At 39.0% G+C, this 15,951-nt stretch overlaps 1 long non-coding RNA gene across 2 annotated transcripts; it reads right to left on the minus strand.

Moving 5' to 3' along the window:
• Positions 1 to 51: 51 nt before the first annotated feature.
• LOC117773432 lies at positions 52 to 10,220 on the minus strand. 2 transcript variants are annotated; one of them, XR_004615915.1, is made up of 2 exons: positions 10,209 to 10,220; positions 52 to 213 (listed from the first exon to the last, which is right to left on the minus strand). It is a non-coding gene; the product is annotated as an uncharacterized LOC117773432 (long non-coding RNA). The 2 variants fall into 2 exon arrangements; XR_004615914.1 differs by lacking the exon at positions 10,209 to 10,220 and adding an exon at positions 3,214 to 3,234.
• Between the last annotated feature and the right edge of the window lie 5,731 nt (positions 10,221 to 15,951).

Genomic DNA, 15,951 nt, shown 5'->3' on the forward strand with positions numbered 1-15,951 from the left:
GGTACCTAAATTCTGTGTTTCTTCAAATATAACAACAGTCTCTTACTCTGCGTGTGAGGGTCCAGGTTCATTTCTGAAGTCTAGGGGTATTCCTTTGGACATGTTACTCTTCACAGATACACATCTGAACACTGGAGACTCCGCTCTGTCCTCTTCCTTCTCATAACCACTCATCTTCAGTCTGAGAGGAAAAACAATGACACTGACTGTTAGCTCAAACACACACACAATGAAGCCAGGTACCTAAATTCAGTGTTTCTTCAAATATAACAAAGTCGACCCTCCTACACAGTTTCCCTGTTGTCACGGTAACCTGAGACAGTTGTAGGTTTAATGTGTTCGACTCAGCCGATCATAGAATTGAGTCAAACTGTTGATTGACAGAAGTTCATCCTTGATCTTGTTCTCTCGACAGTTCACGTGTAGAAAAACTGACTCAGAGTCTCCGACAGTAAAATAATATTAATTAATAATATTAATGTTAATATATATATATATATATATATACCTATGTACCTGGCTCTGCAGGTCGGTGTTTCTCACACAACCTCAGCCAGTGAGTCCAGAGCTTTACGGGGATCGACAGTGAAGACTGTCGACGAGTTGGTGACCACTGCTGTAATGTATGATTCTGAAAACACCATTCTGTTTTTAAACACTTGATTAACAGATGTGACGAAGATAAAAAGTGAAATTGTGAGTTAACTCTGTTAATTAGTCATTTGAAGGCACTTTGTTCCACACCTGGTGTTCACATCTGTCCCTGGTGATCCGATCACATGGAAACTATGTCTGTCACCAGGTGTGAACTGACAAACTTAGAGCTGTGTGAACCGCAGACGGATGTTAACACCAGGTGTTAGAGTGTGACAGTAAAACTTTCATAAATGTGTGTTGACACTCACCTACTCACTTTTCTTCCTTCTGCTCATCCAAGTGAAAATGGAGTCTGACACGTCGCTGTTCTCATGCTCCTCCAGTGTTGAGCCTGTTCACACTTGACAAAAACAGGTTCAAAGTTCAGTTCATATACATGATAAGGAACCAGTTTTCGTTGACAGTTCATTTTTTATTGGCATGATGATGTAGATGATAAACTTATGATCATGTATTTAGTTATTAATCAATGGTGTCGGCTCATGAATCAAGATCCTCTTCTCACTTCAACACTGAGTCCTGACTGTGTGCGCCACGTGTTGTACTGAGCCGTAAAATGTTGGCTGGTCATTTTTCATGATGTCTAAATGCAGCCTCATAAACTCTGGAGTGAATCAAACCAACTTTGAGTAACTTCATGTACTGATCAGGTCCTGATAACTCATGATGAGTGTTTATTAGTTAAAGTGAGAGCAGAGTGGAGGAGGACACAGAAACTCCAGGTACAAGCCAACCTTCTGATCATTGAGCAGCTGTGGACCAGAGAGAAACTAAAACACACTCTGCTCCTCTTATCTCGTCTCAATGTGTGAGTCACTGTGTGAGTGAGTGGGGGCGGGGCCTGTGTGTGTGAAAACTCCTACTCGCTCTCAGTCTGAGGAGTCTGTGAGCACACACACACACACACACACACACACACACACACACACACACACACACACACACACACACACACAATGTTACACAACACACACCTAGATTAGCCTTCATAATTACACAGCAGTCTTCATCCACCTTTTGTTGGTTTTGGCAGAGGCAGGTGGCGGAGACTCAGTGTATCTAATTGCCTGTTTGGCTGCAGATGGGATCTTCCCTCCTCCCTCGAGTCGCTCAGTGCTCTCCACCTGCTCTCACTGTGGCCCAGGGTCTCTAATGAAGTTACGCCACCCCTCATTCAGGCTTTTAAAAGCTCCCACTGTCGCCCTGATGGCAGGTCAGAGTGCTCCCCAGCGCTTTCCCTTTGCCCTCCTATGCCCCACTAAACAGTCTGTCGCTTCACATCAGCCAGCAGATTCACTGCTGCTGTGTGTGTCCACAGCTCATGCACAAAGCTCTGTCTGTCTAATGTATTTTTTCATAGATCATATAGTTCCTCTGTTCCTTTCTCTTATTCCATGCATGTACAGTTTTCAGACTTTCAGCTGGTACGGGGTTTAGAATAAATCTATTATACTAGTGGGTGTAGAGGCTGCTTGATTTCCTCACCTCCTTCTAAATGGTGTATCAGCGAGTGAAGAGTTTCTTTAAAACCATGTAACATCACAGCTGATTGACTTGAATGTATCTGAAAAGGGTCAAATTCTGTCCAAATACTTTTTGATGCAAGTAAGTACTTTCACAAATCCTTCAACACTGCGAACCCACAGTCAACTGGGTCTCTGGGATGACGTTAGTTATCTGCAGACACCTCAGACACCGTTTGAGTGAGTTAAGGGAACAAGATAAAATGTTCATTTATACAACAGCAGCTTCCAGTGTAGGACATTTTCTCAGCTGATATATATTCTGTGGACATATTGACTATATTTATTCCCCAGTGCACAAACAGGGATGTTGGAATTATTTTCTGGCACTGCTGACTACTTCACCTTTCTTGCATTAGGGGCATTACACCTCGTATGATAATCACTTGTTTGTCAGCTATGGGAGAGCACTGTCCAACACAGCTGTGCTGACTAGATATTCATAGATATCTATAGTCCTCTAAATATGCCTGTTTTTTTTCACCAAGACCCATGAATTATTCCCTGGGAAAATGTTATCTCCCAAACTTAAATAAAGTGAAATAAAACTGTAGAAAAACTTGTAGAAAAACTAACTCAGAGTCTCCGACAGTAAAATAATATTAATTAATAATATTAATGTTGATATATATCTACCTATGTACCTGGCTCTGCAGGTCGGTGTTTCTCACACAACCTCAGCCAGTGAGTCCAGAGCTTTATGGGGATCGACAGTGAAGACTGTCGACGAGTTGGTGACCACTGCTGTAATGTATGATTCTGAAAACACCATTCTGTTTTTAAACACTTGATTAACAAATGTGACGAAGATAAAAAGTGAAATTGTGAGTTAACTCTGTTAATTAGTCATTTGAAGGCACTTTGTTCCACACCTGGTGTTCACATCTGTCCCTGGTGATCCGATCACATGGAAACTATGTCTGTCACCAGGTGTGAACTGACAAACTTAGAGCCGTGTGAACCGCAGACGGATGTTAACACCAGATGTGAGAGTGTGACAGTAAAACTTTCATAAATGTGTGTTAACACTCACCTACTCACTTTTCTTCCTTCTGCTCATCCAAGTGAAAATGGAGTCTGACACGTCGCTGTTCTCATGCTCCTCCAGTGTTGAGCCAGTTCTCACTTGAAAAATACAGGTTCAAAGTTCAGTTCATATAAATGATAAGGAACTAGTTTTCGTTGACAGTTCATTTTTTATTGGCAAGATGATGTAGATGATAAACTTATGATCATGTATTTAGTTATTAATCAATGGTGTCGGCTCATGAATCCAGATCCTCTGCTCACTTCAACACTGAGTCCTGACTGTGTGCGCCACTTGGCTGGTCATTTTTCATGATGTCTAAATGCAGCCTCATAAACTCTGGAGTGAATCAAACAAACTCTGAGTAACTTCATGTACTGATCAGGTCCTCGACCACTTGTGACTGAAGGCTGCCGTATATATACAGTAGTAATTTATATCAAAATAGTATGAAATAGAGCAGGGGGGCAAATTGTAATGTATATTGTAATTATGATGTGTATTTTATATTTGTAATTAGTTGCTTTCATTTGGTCATAAAAACCTATGTAAGTGTAGCATTGTTAAAAGCTCTATAGACATAAAATATATTCTTATTATAATTGAAAATGCACTAAAAATATCTGCAGTTCAGTTGAAACATGCAACCTTGGATATTAGACTTTTTTAAAACCTTTGTATTACTTTTTCCTCAAGTAGCCGACAGTTTTTTAGGTCTTCTACTTCACTACATCTGCTATAATGTCATTTATACCTGTGTTACAACTATGTCTATCACTGAACTGAAAATAGCTGTATTTTCTGCACGGATACTATGCCACAGTCTATGAAAGAATGTTTGACTAATGTGAGCCAAACATTTTCATGAAATATAGATTAATTATGCTCTCAGTATTAAGAGTTAGAATAAATGTGCAGTAATGTCAGTAATGATCGTGTGCTCCCTGTCAAGACAGAACTTAGCCCACATGTATCCAAATCCTCATAACAATATTAATTACCAATCAAAAGTCACGTAAGATGTTTTTGTATCAGTGCAAAGACTCTAAGTTAATATTCCTACCATGTCTAGAAATTTACAGGAGGATTAGTGTTCAGATTAGCCACAGTTTCTTTATGGTCTATAACAGAGGTCTTCAACAGGGGGTCCGCGACCCCTAGGGGGTCCGTGGAGGTACTGCAGGGGGGGTCGCGAAATATTTGGTTGATTAGACAACTTTTTATATTTTCTTAATTTTAAATTTTTTTTCCAATCAATTGTTTTACCACTAATTTAAATGTCTTTAAATACACATTAACATGAATCCAACATATTGTAGCGAACGGATAAATGGAGGCAGAAGACGTTATCTTTCAGTCAGCAATGCACACACTGCAGCTCCTATACCTTGCACATGTTTAAAATAAAAACATGAATATATGAACCTGTGTATTATTTGAATAGCTTAGTGTTGAATGCACAATAACAGGGTAGCTATGTTTATACATGGCACTAGGCCCAGTTTAATATAAAACACAATTTTATACAATATATATATTGCTCCATCTCTCCATCAGTTTGGGGGTCCTTGGCCTGAAAAACGTTGAAGACCCCTGGTCTATAACATTGAAAGCACATAGTCTACAGCGCTGGGATATTAATTCTTAAGGTGAAACAGTCAACCCACTAAATCACATATTTACAGTAATATATTTATTGAACATGTTACATCAAATTTCGACGTCTCAAAATAACAGGTTCAATATTCGAACTCAATGTCAGCGTTGTTCATGTAAACACGGTGACCTATATAAAGACAGGAGAGTGCGTTTTTCCTATACTGTAAAAAACAGCCACCCTCAGAAAGCCTGTTAATGGACATCAGTGTTGTGAGTCCATTAGTTTTTACAATCTATTACCCATACTGTGTCTATCTGTCTTCCTAATTACGGAGCCCTTATCATGCTGTTCGGAGACGCTGCAGGAGAGAGGATGTCTGGGCCATTGACCTCCCTGAATAGAGCTCTTAGTGAACCATGGTCTCTTTCCAGTTCATTACCATGACCTCTGCAGCTCCAACCAACAACAGGTTTGATTCAGCAGCATTAGCCCAGAGAGGAAGACTGTGAAAGAATCAGACTGAGACCTTGTCATTGATATTAGCGACATATTATTGACTGGAAATAAACAAGATACTGAATTAATATGATTCTATCATTGTGGGTTTATAGTGTTTCCATTATCACAAAAAACACTTTCTCCAATATAAATCAACAGCAGTGTGAATAAATGAAACGAAAATAATACAGAGGTGGATTTCAATGCACCTTTTTTCCACATGACTTTATTTCTTGGTGCTATTGGGATGTGAAGAGATTTCCACAAATAAAGAAAAAAAGTGTTTCAGAAACAACTGAAACAACCCAACTTTTAAGCATGATGCGATTACGTTAGTAAGATATAAGGATAAAAACAAGTGTGCCTCAGATAAAGATGGAAACAACAGCAAGTAATGATGATCTGCTGCTTTTAACTAATAAAAAGAAAATTGGGTGTTTGTATCCATGAATATGTTTTTTCTGCACAGCACTTTGATTGTGTGAAGACACGTAACTTTCCATATTATGAACTTCAAACAGTTTTTTGAATAAGATGTTTGTATATGAGCTAACCCCACGATGAAACTTCTGAATATCTCACAGGTAATATCTCAAATGATTGTTTTTTGTTGAGCATGAATCCAGAGCTGGTCCAGTGACATTGTCACTGGGCCAAAAATCTTTCCTTGATTAATTTCCATAGGCAGAGAGAGAGAAAAGAGTGAAATATTAGGAAAAAAACGTATATTTCTGAATTTATTCCCACGTCTTATATTTACAGTCTAATAAATGTGTGTGTGGGTTTGTTGTGATCTAAGTTCACAGTAAGCGACAGTATATTAATGAACACCTGTTTCTGCATCACATCCAAACATTGGGAACAGCAGAGCATGAATATTCTTTTTTTATTCATCAGGTGTCATTGTTGTGGTGATATGAATGAATAAGGTATCCAGTGTCCATGACTTTTAATGTGGGTAAATGTTCTGTCTGTCGCCTATGAGCTCAGAGTCTCTTTTTTTCACTCCGTCTCTCACACACACACGCACTCACACACACACACACACACACACTGCAGCTGAGTCCATTTTCTATTTTGGGAAAGTTGATCTTGTCAGCCACAGCTCAGTCTCTCTAAGATTGTATAAAGTGCATTAGTCTGATGTAGAAGTCCTTCAATATCCTTCATTATGGAGCATACTGGAAAAGAGGGCTGCACACTAATGCATCAAATCGAAACTACGTAGCGTTCTTACATCATCTTACAAATAAAAAGATCATTTCATAACAGTAGCTAATGTAGAAAAGGGAAGAGCACCTCTTTTAACAAAGGGTCACATTAAAGTGTTTCTGAATTTTGAGTATTTTGAGAACTTTGAGTAATCTCTTCAATTATTTTTCACAAAACTGTTTTCCTTTCCATTATGATCCTTTGTGTTGTCTAACTGAAACTGCTGGCATTACATCGAGACAAAGAGAAATACAGGGCGCTGTTTTTTATCATGATATCATTTTACTTGCATTATACCCACATAATGCATTTTTTAGTATAATTTTATTGACTTATCTGAGACAACTTTGATACCACACACAAACAAAAATGATTATTTAAAGATATGGCAGGTTTCACTCAACCAATTGTTTGTTTTTCTGTTTTCTTGTTGCTGTTTCTATAGATTTCAAATGCTTCTTTGAATAGGAGCTTATTACTCACTCTCGATTTGGATGGCAACTTCCTCCATATATGAAAATAACATTAGACACTGAGGTTTATCTTAACCTCAGGTTTATGTTGCTCTAATGTTAAACACTGTGAATGAACCAGTTTTCCTCTAAACTGTGTCACATGTTCAACCAAAAAAACAAATAGCAGCCTCCTGGCTAACTCTTGCACATTTACGGCAATTTTATTCATCTTATTTGTCCCTGCTAAATAAATCAACCGATTATAAATAATAAATCTTGTATTTTGAAGCAGATAGATACATTTTTGCCATATCTTTGGGGCTTCACTCAGAACACTAAATTAAACATCAGGTTCCACATGTGACAGTTGTTAGCAGAGCTTCATTATTCAGATCAGTCTCATGGGGGATATTTAGTGCAGCTTCCCTCAGCTGAACAATGGCAGCTGAACAACAACATAATCCTGCATTGTGATTCGCTGTTTCTCTGTTTCACTCTCGAGGTCAGATGACTTAACCTTGTGATTGTGAGCAAAGTAAAACATTGACCTGACAATGTATCACAAACACAGTTCTTCTTCTTTATTTTTTTTCTTTTCAGCCTGAGCATCTCTGTGAAACGGGCACACTGTGTCCATCTATGTGTCCATCTGCTGCACAATAGCTGACCTAATCTTTTGTAAAACCTTGATATGTCATTTTTCCAACCAAGCAAAATAAAAGAAATACAGCAAAGTGGATGGTAGTGTAATTACTGTTATAGCTCATAGTTTGCAAATAGTTTAAACCATAATATAATGTAATGTAATGTAATGTAATGTAATATAATATAATATAATATAGCACACACTGTATGATTATCCTCTCATTGTAGGACTGTGTGTGTGGTCTGTTACATAGAGAACTGCAGTACATGGGGCTCATATCTGTACTTGAGCAGTATTTATCCCTCTGGAGTAAAACAAACCATCTCATTATGTGTGTGTGTGTGTGTGTGTGTGTGTGTGTGTGTGTGTGTGTGTGTGTGTGTGTGGGGGGGTGTTAGTGTGAGTGAGCATTGTAGAGTTACCAGGATATATAGTTTACTGAGGCATGATGCCAACAATGGCCGTGTCAACCTTCGTGACTGTTGCAGTGGAGTTGGTGTGTGTTTGTGTTTTGTATCCACAACTACACAGAGATTCAGTGATGTATTTTTAAATGATATAAAAAAGAAAACAGAAAGCAGACCGCCTCACTTGTAACTGAATGATTTGTTTTGTTGAGTCTTGTTTGAAAATCCATGGAGATGAAGCCGGGCCCTTTTGGGAAGTTTGACTGTGTGTTGACTGCAAATAGAAAGAAAATGAAACCCATAACAGCCACAAAGTAATGTCCAAGAGGTTAGAGGTTTTGTTTTATCTTAAAATGTAATAAAATTATGGGGGAAATCAGTGACCTTATATCCAGTAGTTTGTGTATGTTCTCACACTCTTCGAGGGCATGTCAGGATTATGAGGGAACATCTCAGAGGATTGTTTTTGTCCAGTGAGATCAACTGAAACCACCAACTGAACATAAAGGTCCTTTCTTCTTGTTCCTAAAATCTCAGCTGTGAATCAGGTCAGCTCTGGAGTTTGGTGTGTTCTCTTCCATTGGCTGTAAAGTGGCCCTGCAGGGCTTTTATTGTTGTTTTCCTGCCTCCCATGGACATTGCCATGTGATGGGCTCGTGTGGCTCCATTGTTGTCCGAGACTCCGTTAAAGGCCATTTTCTATGTTCACAGATGCTGAGACTTCCTTCCTGCCATTCAGTGATGATGTCACTGGAGCTATTTCAAGAGCACATCACGAAACTGTCATGAAAAAAACAAATGTTTGGTGATGTGCATGGGAGGGTTGAAACTGAGGCGGGTGTGTGCAGACGTTGGATAAAGCAAAGTGAAATCTACGGGAAGAAGAAGAAAACAATGAGAAAATCCACATGCCACTCTAGATACAGTCGTCACAATAATGTGAAATAAAAACATCACCCACTTTTCCTCCAGCTTTTGGAAAACTGTGAATTAACAGGTGACCTGAAATGTATCTGAGTACAAATAGCATCTCTGAAACCTCTTTGTTGTTCTCAACTAAAGGCAAACATCAGGTTATGTAAAGGTTTGCTAGAAAGCTACATGAGCTCTTATCATGCCCTTTAGTCTCCTTCAGATTCTGCCAACATGCTGTTATCTGGTCACCATGTTTGCACAGGTAACTTTGATCAAATCATAACATGACTACAAATCAAATGATTTATTGGTGACAGTCACAGGACAAGTGTCATATTCTAATCTAAGGTAGGTGAAGTTTGTCTTTTTTTGGTTCATCAACACGAATTGGCAAAAACCTACTGAAGTGATTACCACAAACTTGCTGGAGGGTTGAGTTATGGGTCGGGGAAGAACCAATTACATTCTGCTGTGGATCCAGGATTTTTTTTAGTACTTTACTAACATTGCGAAATAGGGCATTTTTCAAAATTTTCCAAAAAATCTGACACATTATGGGAACTGATATCTATTAGTGTGTGCCATCTGGTGCAGTTTGATTGCATTTAAGTGGACTGTTAGGCCTTGCTGGAGGTAAGTGCTCTACCTAGTGTCATTCTAGTTGTGATTTATTTTGTCTGCACGATACAAATTCAAACATTCTTCAATGTGGGGCTTCTGCAGTCGCAGCAGTGGGGCTGAGGGGCCATGTTTACTGTACACACACACACACACAGAACCCGCGAATAGAAGCTGCTCAGTTATGCGGCTCAGAGAGAGAGTGACCATCCATGGAGCAGATAAACAGAGCAGCATGGGTTTACCGAAGCGCCTCAGCTGTAATTGGATGAGATCCAGTATAAACATATAGGATTGGCTTTCATCTTGTTAGTTGCATATGCTGCAGCGACAGAAGCTTTGGGACATTTATTGACCATCGTGCTTTCTCTGTATATAATTGTCGATGTCATAGCCATCGACGGGGTGGAGATCAACTTGGATCGTGACATTGATACTCTATAGACCTGAGTTCATAAATCATTCTTTTTTTTAAAGCACTCGAGAGGTATGGTCTACTACAATGCTTCACTGTGGGATTAGTGCAGGAGCTGCATTTTTAACCTGGCTTTCCAGTGTAGGGTATGAGGCTGCGTTAAAATGTGGTACATCGCCATGGTAACCTGCACATTGAGATCTGCATGTCAAATCCAAATGCCCCCTCACCGAACAGCAGCCTGTGAAAATGGCCTTTCCAGAGGATCACGTGGTCTTGATTAAAATAACCTTTAATGGAGCTGATGTCATGAGGAGACCAGAAAATGTGACAGTATGAGACAAACACTAAGAAGAAGTGCAGAGAGGAAGTAACAGATGGTGCATGCATGCTGGACTGTTGAGGCAGAAATCTGAATATTTATACAGTGTCAGTGTCATGACTCTATTGTATCTATAAAACATGTATAAACACTATAAAAGTCAGTAAACACCCACATGCTATGCAAGTTCGCGCTCCATTTACTAACATGTTTGTGTTGGCAAGTTCCTCTAATGGTAAATGTAATCATTAATATTTAATCTTCAAATTTGGGGATTTAAACTGTAATCTGATATAAATCACTTAAAATCAACTTGAACAAAAACATGAAATATTCATTCAACATTTGAACTCTTGTATTACAACATGAGCTGAAATCTATTTTGAGCTTTATTATAAAAAATATTTTTTGATATGATCTCAATTGTCTTGTTAATATTATGAGTCCCACAACAGGGGAAGAAAATCAAACTCTGAATGTTTTTGTGGCTCAGTTTTATTTTTAGTAAAAAGAAAACAAGTCAAAACATGTCAAGCTCCAAACTGGCAGCAGAACCGAGTGTTCTGACAAATATTGATGGATTGATTTTTATTGGATAAATGTATTTCTACCCAACCTGCTAAACTGATTAGATGATTCTAAATTGCATGTGGTGGATTAATAGCAACAATAAACTGTGTGTTCTGAGGAGGGAGAACAATGTTACTGACTCATTAGTTCACATAACTCATATGACTTAAATTCAGCTGCATTATGGTTATTTAACTTTTAGTTCACCACTTTCTTTCGTATCTGCATTATGATGATTTTCACAATTTGAGATTTCAAATATACAAAATTATGGCCAGGGTGTTGTGACCCACTGGATTTTTATTTGTTTAAAAAGTATTTCTACAGTAGAATTGGAGAACAGCCGGCTCAGGGTTTGGGGTTTTCTCAGTGACCTCAGGGTGCTGTCAGTTCAGAATACAAAGTCCAGAAGAAATTGTTTGAACACCTGGAAAAGAGCCGTCAGTGAAGCGGATGATTCACAATCCCATGTCAGCTCAGGTGAGACGTAGTGAGGCAGTGAGCCAGATGATCGTTCAGGCTGAAATACGCTGTGACAGCTACTGTCAAACGATCTTTGATTCGGCCTTTCTCTCATGCATCAAATTACATTGAAATATTATGAAATTTGTGTTGGATTAATAGAAGGACTTGATTCCACTGTCTGATTCTAATCCTTCTGTGTTTCCCATGTGTTTCTGTTGCCTGAATCAAAACCTCCTATCAGTAAGTCAGTAACTCCCTCAGGGACCTTTTATGTGAGGACGGTCTCATCAGCTGATGATGCCTAATTCACCCACGTGACGAACAAACGCGACCATAGAGGATTAAGCCAGAGATCCACCTGTGACCATTTGGTGTGTTCGTTGTGCTCGTCAAGCTCTCCACCAAAGTTGAATGGGTTCTTTTTCGGTCCGTGTCCTGTTGGAAATCTGTTTAGTTTTTGCTAAATACTGCTGACAAACCAACCGACAAGAAAACAAATGCAGGGATGGACACATAACCTCCTTGGTGGAGGTAACAGTTAAAACTAAATATAGAGGAAAGGTAATCATTGGTTTTTATGCATATAGGATTTAAAGGCCCTAGAACCCATTGACAATGATAGTAAATGAACAACACCATAAATTAAACAATGAGTTTAATCCGAAATACTTACTACAATACTTACCATACTAACCCACTTCACAATATCAACCTGTTATTAACACTCATTTCACATAGGTTACTTTTATTTTGGGGTCAAAACAACACATTTCATTCTGATTGATTCAAATGATGCTCATTGATGAAATGAAATGTGTGATATCACCTTTTTCTAACCTCAAACCAAGAAAAGAGCCAAGACAAAACACACTTATTTTTAAAAAATAAGCAAAACTGTTAAACTGCAAAACTATACAGAAAGTTATGTTTTTCAGGCATCACTCATTAGGAGCTGACTGAGAATAGGAGCTGATAGCCTTTTTAGAAAGGTATGTAAAGCCTCTCCCTCAGTGTACCATTGGGATTAACTTGTGCATCTACATTTAATGCTTGACAACACTTTGTCATAAGCGCTCAGTATGTGACCTGAAATGCCCTCCTGATGGTTTAGCTGAGAGAAAGAGACCAGGAGAAATGACCTGTTGTACTCACATCGAAGACTCGCTAATCTCCATCTAATCTGTTTTCCAAGAGGCAACTCAGCTCAGCACAGAAGGTCAAGAGGCCCTAAAAAGCACATTTGCATAATTCTCGGATATTTTTGTCCCTGTCATTTGTATTGCCTCAGCATTTAGGTGATAATTCTTACTGTGGTTATTATTTTTTAACTTCTCTCCTTTTGTTTTAGTATCTATTTTTTTCCAGTTTTATTTTATCTTCTTGACAATGCTGCATGGATATAAATCCCTCGACAAAAAGCTTTTTCCTTTTTACAATGGCTTTGGGACTACTGCAGGAATTAACCTCAGTAACAAACACAGGTTTATGATACTCACACATTTTGTACAGTAAGATAATCCTCACAAATGAACACCACTTTTGTGATTTGTGAAACTGAAGTAAAAAGCTCATGTTAGGTTATAAACAAGAGGCTGTATATTAAGATGGTTGACCCATCTCCATTTCTTCCCACTACACAGAAATAAAGCCAAAATATCCTGGATACAAACGCTGACATCTTGCACATTTGGAGCCAGAGTCTACTAGAGTCAGTCTCAGCTGTCAATCATGATGTTTGCCCCGTTTTTATAGCATCAATTAAGGAATTAAAACTAAACTTACCTGAAAATTGTACATGTGGATATACATCAGTGTGATAAGAACTACCTAAGATGACAGAAATCATCTTTGAGACAAAATGATTTGAAGATGTGTACTTTGACTTTTTTAGTTTGATCCATGTCCCATCCACTAATATGGAGGAGGAAAGGTTTATACTAGTACTGCAGCCAGCCACCAGGTGGTGATTATGTCGCTTTGACCTATCTTTTGTGGAGCTGTCATCTTTATTTAAAGTCTACCTTATAAAGAAAAAGACACACCACTGTTTCATCCGCCACACAACTTAATTATCTGTTCTGCAAAAGCCTTTTTTCCTGGAAAGTTAGTAGTAGTCTGTAAGAAGACAAACACAGTGAGGCTGTTATGGTGAACTCTTGAGTACATTTTGTTTGCGTTAGGTATCATGACTAAAGCCCCTTAAGCCACTAGTTAGCAACACGTACAAACTTGAAACCATAAAGTAAAGTTAAAGATTCAAATGATTTGCAGTTTTTAATCCCTGAGTTGCTTCTACAATATCTGACTTACAGTTCAATCTTAACCTTGATGGCTCAGCTTGCCATGTCCCTCCACACACCATTAGGTTATAAGTAGCAGGCTTTTTATGCCTCTGCATGAAATGCTAATTTTTATGTCGCAGGAAGTTTAAATGGTGCAGGAAGGCCACCCCTGAGGATGTGGTCTTGTACTGACATGTGTCAGAGGGCGGTGATGAAACGCTGCGGCTGGATGTGGCTGCTCGTGAATTAAAAGAGCTGCAGTTAACTTGATATACAAGGACACTTGTGGAGGACAATGTGTATGCACTATATTCATATGTGATTTATATTACTGAAGCAAGTTAGTGAAACTGGAGACGTGTGTTTGGATTTGTCTCTCTTTGTCCAGCAGACTGAAGTGGACACATCTGTTTGATCATGGTTGAGACTCTTTCAACTCTGGACCTACGTCACAGTCCAGGTTCAAAGGGAGGACATGTACTGTAACATAAATAAAGTTTGATGTTTTAAAAAGGTAGCGCCAACTTAAACATGGATTCTGCTCATGGTTGCACTTACAGAAAGTGAGGGGACCAGCGGTTTAATTCACCCATAGGTGAGACGTTGTAGTTTTCATTTACAATAAGCTTGGCCCTAAAACAATCAAACATCAGTCCTGAGAAAAGCTAAACCAGGTCTGTGCCGAGATGTTGCTCCAGTCGCCCTGAATAACAGTAATCTGTGGGGAGCTGTCCCGCAGTTTCTGTTTGTTTTGATGTTAGAGGTTGTGGCTGTGCCATGGTGACAGGACGGGAGGAGCCGAGCCCACAGAGGAGGGGGAGGGACAGGGGCGAGGAAGGATGAGGACAAAAACACTCCACTCTTACCGAGACATGTGGGGTCAAACTTTTCAGTCTCAATATAAAATTTACTCACAATTCTCCTAAATGACCACAGCTGGTTTGCATCCCTCTCGAGTAGGGAATGAGAGTATGTTTTAAAATGCTGAAGACGATTATTGGTTTGGGCCACAAATTAGATCTGAACATATGAAACCATTTGTCATAAGGCTGCATCGAATGCTGTCTCTCTCCTCTCCTCCTCGATGACGTCCCTGTTTCACTCCTCTTCTCTCCTGCTCGCTCCTGTGCTCTTTTAGTAACTTGTTACTGTTAATGTGATGACGCACATGTTAAAGTGTTGTTTAAAGATGTCAAACATTCATTGAGTGACAGCTCACCTGGTTAGAGGCTGAGTTTCTACTGTTGCTATCTCACTGGTATCATAAAAACACCATAAATTCATTCGGCAATGACACAAGACATTTTGGAAAATGTGCTAATTTGGTGAAGTAAAGATTGATACCAAACTACAGACAGAGACCATAGACTGTATATAAAGATGGAACACGCGTTTTTTCTTCATCCCACTATCCAGACATGAACAAAAATGACAAAATGAAAAGACCATGTTTGGGAAAATATATTTAATTATATTTTTTTAATGTAATGCCCCATCCGCTAACATGGTGGAGGCAGGGTTTATGACCTATACTGCAGCCAGCCACCAGGGGGTGATCAAGATGCTTTGGCCTAAGTTTTGTAGAGCTGTGTTGTCCTCTATCTTTATATACAGTTTATGATTTCATTGATGAGGACCATACCAACACTAATAACAACACGTGTTTTATTGTTTTTTTATTCAGGCCAACAAGTTGAACAGGGTCAGGTTGTGTCGCTAATCTAGGCTAAGCTAACTAGCTCCTGGCTGTAGCTTCATATTCATCATACAGACATGAAATTGATATTTTCATAACTCTATCAAAAATCTTCTGTCTTTCTGTTTACGTCTTTGTGTTGATTGTACCTTTACGCGGTCACAGTGAACATTTCAGCAGAATCTCAGCCGGGAGACTTCATTCATTAAATATCCGGTTAGAGAAAGTGCAACCTCCAGGCAACGTCTTCATTTCGACCCAGTACTTTTCCTATTCTGTCAGCACTCCTGGGAAAATACTGCACATCAAAGCACAATGTTTGATCACAGAGTAGGTGTGTGTGTGTGTGTGTGTGTGTGTGTGTGTGTGTGTGTGTGTGTGTGTGTGTGTGTGTGTGTGTGTGTGTGCCTTTGTTATCTGGGTTTATTGAATTGCTAAAGTAACTGGGTTCGGTCGTTCTTATCTTACTGCCACTAATGGAATAGTCTTTTGCGTTCATGCATGTATCTGCTTGCATTAATTGAACACAAACAAGTTATGATTAAATATAGATTAACCTGCCTCAAGGTATTTGAGTAAAATTTCAGCCTGTGTTGTCGCCACCATCTATGTCCTACCATCCAACTCTTTGTTTCCCTTATCA

The sequence above is a fragment of the Hippoglossus hippoglossus genome, chromosome 13, assembly GCF_009819705.1.
Source record: "Hippoglossus hippoglossus isolate fHipHip1 chromosome 13, fHipHip1.pri, whole genome shotgun sequence".
Classification (NCBI taxonomy): Eukaryota; Metazoa; Chordata; class Actinopteri; order Pleuronectiformes; family Pleuronectidae; genus Hippoglossus; species Hippoglossus hippoglossus.